Below are 10,699 nucleotides of genomic sequence, written 5' to 3'. Positions count from 1 at the left end.
CGTGTTGTGTTTATATTTTTGTTCAGTGTATATCTCTTGCAATGCTCAAAATGACAGTAGATGTCTTATTACCTAGAGCTGCTATTGAGTAACGTGCCATTTGTTCTACTTTGTTACCATTGTGCTCTGGGGTTACATTGTACAACCTGAGACCGGGAGATGCAAGATAACACACCTGCAGACAATATTCCCATGTTGCATTTACATTTTTGTTCAGTGTAGTTGTATACTCTGACCTTAAAGGGAAATTTCAAAATTGCTCTACGTCATATTCATGGTAGATGCAAGATAACACACCTGCATACAATATTAACTGGAATGACAAACCTGTTGACTCTGGTTCCTGAAGCTATTTTTTAACTCGAACGTGTAATGGATAAGGTATATGTTATGGTCTAGAAAGAGATAGATGGTAAATAATTGTTAGTTTGACAGGCTGGCTCGAGAGTAAAAAACGAGTGTTGATTAAAAAAAAGTCACCTTGTCAGAGAGTGATTTACACGGTTATGAAAACATCACGTCAAAGTACGCCTACACGAAACACAGCCCTTATTTTAAGTGTTTCTAAACTCCTCTATGGGAAAAACGATTAGAACCATTTCCCTGTTTAACCGCTAGATTTAATGGGTATTATGACTCATACAGTGGTACTTTATAGGCTACCTTGAAAATCAGACATTTCCTCTTCAAGGCTATTTGGTCCTTGAAAAGTCCTTGAAGTTATGGTAACCGATTTAGAAGTGCTAATGCTCCAATATACTGTAACATTCTGTTATTTCATTTCTATTCCATTTTTATGAGATGTAACCGCTTTCGTTGGTTTTCCTGCCTTTTCAATTGCCAGGGGTTGCGCTAATTTGTCGCTTTTGTTGCGATAAAACCATGTGCAGTTATGAGCTGAAAGACAACATCGAATGTTGGCTTCAACTTGGTTTTCCATTCAAAGCGTTCCATTACAAAGGGAACCCGTTTTTCCTCGATTTCATTTTTTAAAACATGATACAATAAATCCCCGAAATAACTCTTCATCTCAAATGGCGAGACTGACTAGCTGCAGTACCACATTGACAGACTTTATTAGGGAGTTCATACTATTTCTAATAAGGGTTAAATTGTGACCCAAAAAACAAGTGACCCAAAACAACAATTAAAACAAAGTGGATAGCTGAGAACACTACTGTCTACCCTTTAGACAGAACCTTATATATGCAGTTTTATAAATTGTTCTTCATCCTGTCAGCATTACATGGCAACGCAGCAATTTTGATATTGCACAGGGCTGTGGGCCAGAAGGTTGTGGTTTCACAGACCACAGGGGACTATCATCTTGTTTGCAGGTCCGAGAAAAAATTGCCTTTTATAAACTTTTCATGCAATGCTACATCATTTTACATATTAGCGGAATCTTTTAATACCACACACATTACCGGAATTACAGTCTAAGAATGGACAGAGAGATGGGCCTATGTGTTCATCTTATCATATTTCTCCAATGCCAAATCAGTGTGTCTTGTTCGCAATGAAACTGACACTGTTTGCAAATAATTAAAATCGGAGACGTCATTAGGAATCTGAGCATGGCACTTCCAAAAGTTAGGCCTACCTTGCCACCCCAGACAGAGTAGGACTAGAGACACAGAAAACTTTACACTTTAACTGCTGGTGTAACAGTATAACTTTAGACCGTCCCCTCGCCCCGACACGGGCGCGAACCAGTGACCCTCTGCACACATCAACAACAGTCACCCACGAAGCATCGTTACCCATCGCTCCACAAAAGCCGCTGCCCTTGCAGAGCAAGGGGAAACCCTACTTCAAGTCTCAGAGCAAGTGACGTAGCCAATTAAAACGCTATTAGCGCGTACCCGCTAACTAGCTAGCCATTTCACATCCGTTACACTGGCTACTCTTCTACTCTTCTTCACAAGTATTTCCCTAAAAGCTGTCTGTGTGTAAACATCTTGTAATGTACATAAAGTGAACATCTTAAGGATTAGCCCCTTTTTTTGAGCCTAAAATGACATTCACAAATCTAACTGCCTGTAGCTCTGGCCCTGAAGCAAGGTATGCATATTCTTGGTACCATTTGAAAAGAAACACTTTGCAGTTTATGGAAATGTGAAAGGAATGTAGTAGAATATAACACAACAGATCTGGTAAAAGATAATAAAAAATAAAAAAACTTTATTTTGTATTTTTTTTGCACCATCATCTTTGAAATGCAAGAGAAAGGCCATAATGTATTATTCCAGCCCAGTTGCAATTTATATTTTGGCCACTAGATGGCATCAGTGTATGTGCAAAGTTTTTGACTGATCCAATGAACCATTGCATTTCTGTTCAAAATGTTGTATCAAGACTGCCCAAATGTGCCTCATTTGTTTATTAATAATTTTTCATGTTCAAAATTCTGCACTTTCCTCAAACAATAGCATGGTATTATTTCACTGTAATAGCTACTGTAAATTGGACAGTGCAGTTAGATTTACAGGAATTTTAGCTTTCTGCCAATATCAGATATGTTTGTGTCCTGGGAAATGTTCTTCTTACTTACAACCTCATGATAATCGCATTAGCCTACGTTAGCTCAACCGTCCCGTGGAAGGGACACCGATCCCGAAGAAGTTTTAATCAATTGATAGTAACAGAATTACATTACTTCCCAAGCAAAGTAAATGTTTTGTCTCAGTTATATAAGGTTGTAGCTCAGCTTCTGAATTGTCGAAGAAACAAAACAATGATATCCCCAAATGCTTCAGACGCACGTCTTTCTCGTGTATGTTATAGCTTGTTTCTAGCATAAAGCATAGCAGAACAAAGCTAAGAAGGGGGTAGTGCCTATGCTTTTTGCCATTTTCTTTAATAAAAGGCAGGCCTATGTCATACCCTCAATTCGAGTTTTGGTTTTAACTTATCAGCCCTTCACTGACAAGGCAACCAACCAACACGAAGGTAGTCTATTTAAAGAGTGCACGGTGGGCGGAGGAATTGACTGACAAATCTATGGATATAGGAGCCAATAGCCTAATTTTGTCTGTTTAACAGGTAGGCCTACGTCTTATTTCTTATATAGGAAGAAATAGGCTCCAACACAAAGCCCTCTTGTTGGTTGAAATTAATTATGCCTTCTCGAATTTGCCTAGGCTCGTCTGCCTAGGCTACACAGTAATGAAATTATGCGCGCATCATTGGCTTTCCTCTCAGATCTTGGTCACGTTTTGAACCAAATAATTGATTAAAACACTGTTTTTCATTGAAGGTCTACAGTAGCCTCAGTAGCATGGTGTAGCACCGTGGTGTAGCCGGAGGACATCTAGCTTCTGTCCTTCTCTGGGTACATTGACTTCAATACAAAACCTGCAGAGATCATCCGTTCACCTACTCTGCATCTCACAAAGACACAGCGGTTGGAACCAAAAATGTCTAATTTAGACTCATCAGACCAAAGGACAGATTTCCACCGATCTAATGACCATGAATGCCTGATTCATGCAGTCTCATCTGAACAGTTGATGTTGAGATGTGTCTGTTACTTGAACTCTTTGAAGCATTTATTTGGGCTGCATTCTAAGGTGCGGTTAACTCTAATGAACTTATCCTCTGCAGCAGAGGCAACTCTGGGTCTTCCTTTCCTGTGGCCTTCCTCATGAGAGCTAGTTTCATCATAGTGCTTGATGGTTTTTGTGACTGCACTTGAAGAAACTTTAAAAGTTCTTGACATTTTCCGGATTAACTGACCTTCATGTCTTAAAGAAATGATGGACTGTTGTTTCTCTTTGCTTATTTGAGCTGTTCTTGCCATAATATGTACTTGGTCTTTTACAAAATAGTGCTATCTTCTGTATACCACCCCTACCTTGTCACAACGCAACTGATTGCCTCAAATGCATTAAGAAGGACATAAATTACACAAACGTACTTTTAACAAGGCACACCTGTTAATTGAAATGCATTCCAGGTGACTACCTCATGAAGCCGGTTGAGAGAATGCCAAGAGTGTGCAAAGCTGTCATCAAGGCAAAAGGAGGCTAGGCGCAGGAGAGCAGAGATGAGTGGACAAAGCACTTTACTAATTAATTAATCATTTGCACAGAACACAACTGCGTCACAAAACAAATGCCCAACGAACCAGTGAGGCAGCACAAAGTACAAAAACACAAGTACAAAGTACAGACTGCCCCAAAGCACGGGTAATAAAATAAACCTGGCGCAAACCAGCTGGAAGCGTGCCAACCTCAACAATAAAAAATTACACACACAGAAATGGGGGGGAACAGAGGGTTAAATACACAACATGTAATGAGGGAATGAATACCAGGTGTGTGGGAAAACAAGACAAAACAAATGGAAAATAAAAGGTGGATCGGCGATGGCTAGAAGACCGGTGACGTTGACCGCCAAACGCCGCCCGAACAAGGAGAGGGACCGACTTCGGCGGAAGTCGTGACAGGGTGTTATTTATGTGCATAGCAAGTAACAACAGAGAGATTCGATACACGTGGGTAATAAGGAGATTACTGAGTGTGTTTGGGAATAGTACTAAGTGAATGTGGATGTGACAATTGAAATTGAAATTGATTGGAATTTGGCTGATTGAAATTTGGATAACAAAAGCTGATTGAAATTTGGATTATAGATGGATTGAAATTATTACTAATAAGATTGGAATTTGGATGGAGATACTAAGTTGAGAAAAATGCGGATAACAAAAGAAATGTGGATAATAAGAGGTTTGAAATTGAGCTATTGAGTATTGAGTGAATGGGAGCTGTCAGGGGACTAACTTACGTGTGAAAGAGGTGAATGAATGCAACAACCAGTTCTGTGTGAGCTGAGTTTTCCAGTTCTGTGTGAGCTGAGTTTTCCAGTTCTGTGTGAGCTGAGTTTTCCAGTTCTGTGTGAGCTGAGTTTTCCAGTTCTGTGTGAGCTGAGTTTTCCAGTTCTGTGTGAGCTGAGTTTTCCAGTTCTGTGTGAGCTGAGTTTTCCAGTTCTGTGTGAGCTGAGTTTTCCAGTTCTGTGTGAGCTGAGTTTTCCAGTTCTGTGTGAGCTGAGTTTTCCAGTTCTGTGTGAGCTGAGTTTTCCAGTTCTGTGTGAGCTGATTAGCAACATCATCTAGGGTTCTGTCCAACATCGCCGTTGGATCTACAGGTAGAGGATAACGTGTCTCCGAAATCTCAGAGGACAACATGTCTCCGAGGATAACATGTCTCGTTAGTAAGGAGGAGAACATGTCTCGTTAACGTCGAGGATAACATGTCTCATTGGTAACGAGCATAACATGTCTCTGAGGACCACACGACTTTAGATGATATGAGGATAACATGTCTCGTCAGTGGAGTTTGCTGTTTTAACGTTGTTATGAATGGAGATATGAAAGAAGAGAACTATTTCCAAATATGCTGTTAAATAGAACACTAGAGTGAATATTCAAACCCCTGTATGAATAGAACACTGGTGTAGATGAGGAATTTGTGATGTAACACAAGTGTGTAATGGGTTACGAGAGATAAAGTAACATAACATTTGTATAATGGGTTATTATGATGATCTGATGAAGTAAGAATAGAAAATATATATAATATACAACTAGCACACCCACATGTAGACGTACGTGAGTGGTGACAAAGTATTCTGAGGAATGTTCAGAGTGGATCATGGATCCATTTCTATGTAAACGTTACAGCATTGTACAGGACTTGACTTACCCTTAACCAATAAAAGATTTCCTCCACCCTGGTAATGCATTTTGCAATAAGCCCATACCCTGTTAAATAGAACCAATGAATTTTGAACATGATTTTCTGTTAACTAAACATAAAAGGCTACAATTTATTGTACTCCCGATGGAGTTTTTTATATATTATCCCAAATGATGAAGTTCTAAACCAATTCGTGAGTAGGCAAAATGGAAACTGCATCTGTTTCCCTGTTATCTCAGGTGCCAGACTTACTATGGACTGAGTGTGACATCTACTGGGGACTGAGACAGTGCAACCCAGTTAGTACATATTGATCCCTCCAAAGCATTACATATCAATCTTAAAATAACAGACATTTTAATAAATATTGAAGTAGAAACTGAATATCCAACAGAGATTGGTAATAAAAATATAAAGTAACTTTTTGAAGGTATACTAAAATGAAAACAATGCCTTCCAATATGGAGAAAGTTATCATGTTTCTTATGTTTTGTTTTAACCCTTGCAATAGGGAGAAAAGCTAAATGTGATCTGTGTGTATAAGCAGTAGTGATGAGGTATTCCTATTGGAACCAGCAGGGTTTTAGTAGAAGTAAATGATTATGGAGACTAGTGAAAGTAAGTCAATAAAGTAAATAATGGTAATTAGCAATCTAATAATGGAATATTTGAGTCATTTCAAGGAGTAAAACAGAGGGATTGAGCATTGGGACTGATATTAAATTAGAGGCTGCTCACTCTTCAATCCCTGGTCCACTGCTCTTGTGTTTATGTCATCTGTTGTGTGGATTAGAGATAACCTTCCTGTGGAACAATAGATAGCCGCCAGTACACACTGAACTCAAAAAGCTGTGAGAGACACAGTGGGGAAATTAGGGACAGTTTGTACATAATTGTCTGTCAATGCAACAGGTCAAAAAGATTAAGATTACAAGAGAAGTGTTTACTTTAGAAGGTGCCCAATTCAGCTATACGGGACACCGTAGCATCTGATATGACTGAGTATAAATGTGTCTAAATGTGTCTAGTATATTTCTGTATACACATGGGTTTATTAAGACTTCCTGCCCAAGATGCAGTAAACTCGATTAAATTAAGCATTTTTAGGACTGATTAAAGTGTAGCATATTGAAAACTAAGTACATGTTTATTTTCTTTCATCCAGGACTGATGGAATGTCCGCTAACAAGTATTTTTTTCATGTTTATCAATGATTCTGTATATCTCCCTTTGAAAGGGCTTCCTGGGGCAGGTGCCTTGGGAGAGCAGTTAAAAGTGCTGGATCCAGCTGTTAAGGGACCTCCAAAATTAAGCAAGGCCTGGCCATTTTGTTTGTGTTTACCCTATGATTTTTGCCACACAAATGCCAGCACCCACACACAAACCACCTGTTAATTAACATTTGTTAGTGGTTAATACTCTGTTTGATTTAGAAGTGTGGGGTCTTTTTTTGTGTGGGATTTTCACGGGTTAGAAAGAATGCTGTACACAAATGAAAGTTTCTATTGTCAGAGTTTTGGTTGCACACATGTAAATTCTCTTGATTAGAAGAAATGTACTGAATAACCCAATGTAAACCTGATACATAACATTTTTGAAATATCTTTATGTAATGTCTGAGGTACAGGAAAACAAACACTCACTTAATAGGGCTGACTGACCTCTGACCTCTGTTCTGACTTCCTGGTGAGGCCTGATCACCCTTACTAGGAAGATAGGAGACATAGTTTTTTTTATGGGCTATGTAAAAACAAATAATTAAGAAGAAGTTTATAATTTATCAATAGTCCTTTGTGTGATTCAGACCACGAGAAGGACAGGGGGAGAGAGCTGTCTCTAGTCTATTTTACCATTACCTTATGGGATGCAATTATTTCTTTATAGAGTTATCAAGAGATAATACAATTTTATTGATTCTAATTTGTTTATATTTGATTTAACAGGCAGTGTTGTTTTTTTTGGACGTGTGTCCAAAGGGGGAATTACCAGTCCCCTGGGGCCCTTTGGTAAATATGTAAATGGGGTTTTCTTTACATGCCTTCCTGTAAAAGTGAAAAAGAGATGTTGGTCATGGATGACAGTCAATCTAAATGAATAGAAATGTTCCCCCACTTCGAGTGATATATGTGTATTGCTGTTGTTTTCTTTTCTTTGTTTTTGTCCTGCTTCAATAGCAAATCTCACCAGATTGGGTCTGCTGGATGGTCGAGATTACTCCCTGAGGATTAGCCCTCCGACTCCTCTAACCTGTAACTCTGCAGTGAGATCACCAAGATGATAGGGGAGTATAAGCCAATTTGGGGGGGAAATGGTTTCAACTGTGTGTTGTTATTCTCTAAGACATTTGTCTTAGAAGTCTGGATTTCCTGAATTACAAATACCCTAAACTAAACTGTTGTTCTGGTCTGTCCTCTCTCGAGGTAATGGCGGAGATGGTATCTAGATGCATGGAAGATAATTCGGCCGATGAACAGTGTGATCCTCAACACCCCCTCTAACCGGCTGAAATTGGTGAAAATGGCGTTCAGTATGGTGCTTCACCACTTCTAACGTGAGACCCGAGTTCAAGCCAGCAACCTGTACACAGCAGTCGACACTATCAACTGCCTTTTCTCTCAGGAGCGACATGGGGTGCATGTGGAGTGAGCATGGAGAGAGATCCAGTCCAAACTTCTCTCATGCTGTTGGTGTACTGGTAGGAAAATGGACAAAGTCATAATGGACCGTAAAGGACAGTGGCGGCTCAGGTGAGAGACATTATCAAGGGCCATCCACTTTGAACATGTGCCATTAAAAGGACAAACTGAAACACTATCTGAAGAAGAACATGAAGAAACGGCAGGAAAGGAAGAATGAGTGCCGTAATTGATTTAGGCTTGTCCAAAATTGTTTATTTGGGGTATTGGGTTGATTGTGGAGGTTTGCACACTGCAAAATGTTGTAATTTTGACTAACAATGCATTGAAATCCCAATCTGTCATTACCACAAGTGATGAGAAAAGTGAGGGTCTTAAATTAAAGTGACAGAATCAACGTGAAGCACTAAGGACTGTGATTCTAAATTTGGGTTGGATAATATATCAATAATTATGATTATGATTTGGAAAGGCAAGACTTCTAGAAACAGAGCTGTGCCCTAAACACGTGAGGAGAGACACTAGATTGTTACAAGGTTAGCCCGAGCTACAATCTCATTCTTAGCAAGGTTGGTGTGAAACTGCTATAACGTGTTCTCCCTCTCTTCCTTGTGAAATGTTATTAACATGCTGTAAGGCGACGTGCCTCTCTGGCTGATAAGATTTCAGCAGCCATCTTGTTTTCTTCTCCTCCAGAGAATGGTGAAACAGTTAGATGCCAACTCTGGATGAGCCCCCCTTTCCTCTGGTTCTTTTCCTTTTAGCAAGTTGAGATGATATGAGGATAACATGTAAGTAAGGTCATCTAAACCCTTAACCTGTTTACAGTATATGGAACACTGAGCTGATGAGCAAGATAAACAACTGGGTTTTATGTTTTGACTAGGTGGATGTCCCAGGGACAGTTAGTGAAAACATAGGTCAATGCAAGTGTGGAAAGAAATAAGGAAACACTGGTTAACATCAAGAGATTTGTTCACCTCTGAATCTACAGATCCGTTATGTATTTTTGATAGTCACTCCCATTAATAAAGTGTAACCTTGATTATGATTATAGTATTACCATACTAAGTGGATTGTACAACCCAGAATGAAGGGTTTGAAATGATGAAGTGTCTGTTTCGTATTTGTGTTGATTTCCCTTACTTTAATAGAGTATAGAATATTTTGATATAGAAGCTAGAATCTAAATGCTTACATAAAAATTGAATGGTTATCAGGAGAGGATGGAATGTAATGGGAATATTAATGTTTGCTTTTCTTATAACCAATTTCTGTGTTTTATTCATGTGCTGTTCTAATAACACTTTTCTATGTTCTTGCAAGGGGCTGACTGTACAAATAGCACCTATCAGTAGCTGCAATTTGGCAGTACGACCAAACGTTGTTTCGAGAACAAACGACCGTGTTTTGAGAACAAATGAAAGATATCTCAGTTTCAAGGTCTCAGCTTAGAGTGGAGAAGCCTCGTGAAGTATTGGTCTGTCACATGTTATGAAACAGCATTGGTCAATCACATGAATGAAACAACATGGTAATAATTAATTAATTATGCTAAATCATGCAAATATAACTTGTCTGTGTATAGCCATACATAAGACAACTGCTGGGACTGCCCCAGGGGAGCTTCTGACAGACATGTGTACTATGGTGCATTGAGTTGGTTGGAACCTCTCCAGCGCACTGACAACAATGATTCATTTAAGATTGACTTTGAGTGTCCCGGTGTAAGAATTTTCACAACATTCCCAACCTTTCAGGGCCAGGAGGCTCCAGGTGGCAGCATTCACTTTCAGTCCCTTCACCAAAACTCAAAATTTGCTTAATCCTGCCAATGACATATTGGCATCAGTCTTTACTATGGCAACTCAAGATGGCACTACCCATACCACTAAAAGAAATCATAATCCTAAAAATAGCCAGACCAGTACAATATTCCTCAATTAATATTGCAATGATGTCCAATGATGCATTTAAAAAAAAAATTTTTTAACAGCAGTGGTTTTGGCTACAGGAGCAACGGAGAAAAGATTCCTCAACGAACGTGACTATCATAAAGAGTTCTGCTTTAAAGGTCCACTCTGTGCTAGGCTGAAGATTGTGTTGTCTTCAACCTCTGTGATGTCTTCATCTTTGAAATTTACATAATAATGGTGGCATACACAGTACCCACTGATTCATGAAGAACGTCACAAAAAAATGTATCATGAGTTTGGTTGAACTGTCTATCCCATCATACAACCCAGAATATAAGATTGCCTTCAAAAGACAGAAGTCTGACAAGTCTTTAATTAAACATGTCCGAGTACAACGTCTCCTCTACTTTTGGAACCATGATGATTTCTCTGTATAAACAAAACAAAA

This window comes from Salvelinus fontinalis, chromosome 13 (assembly GCF_029448725.1).
Source record: "Salvelinus fontinalis isolate EN_2023a chromosome 13, ASM2944872v1, whole genome shotgun sequence".
In the NCBI taxonomy this organism is placed as follows: domain Eukaryota; kingdom Metazoa; phylum Chordata; class Actinopteri; order Salmoniformes; family Salmonidae; genus Salvelinus; species Salvelinus fontinalis.
Note: the sequence above shows the minus strand (reverse complement) of the source record.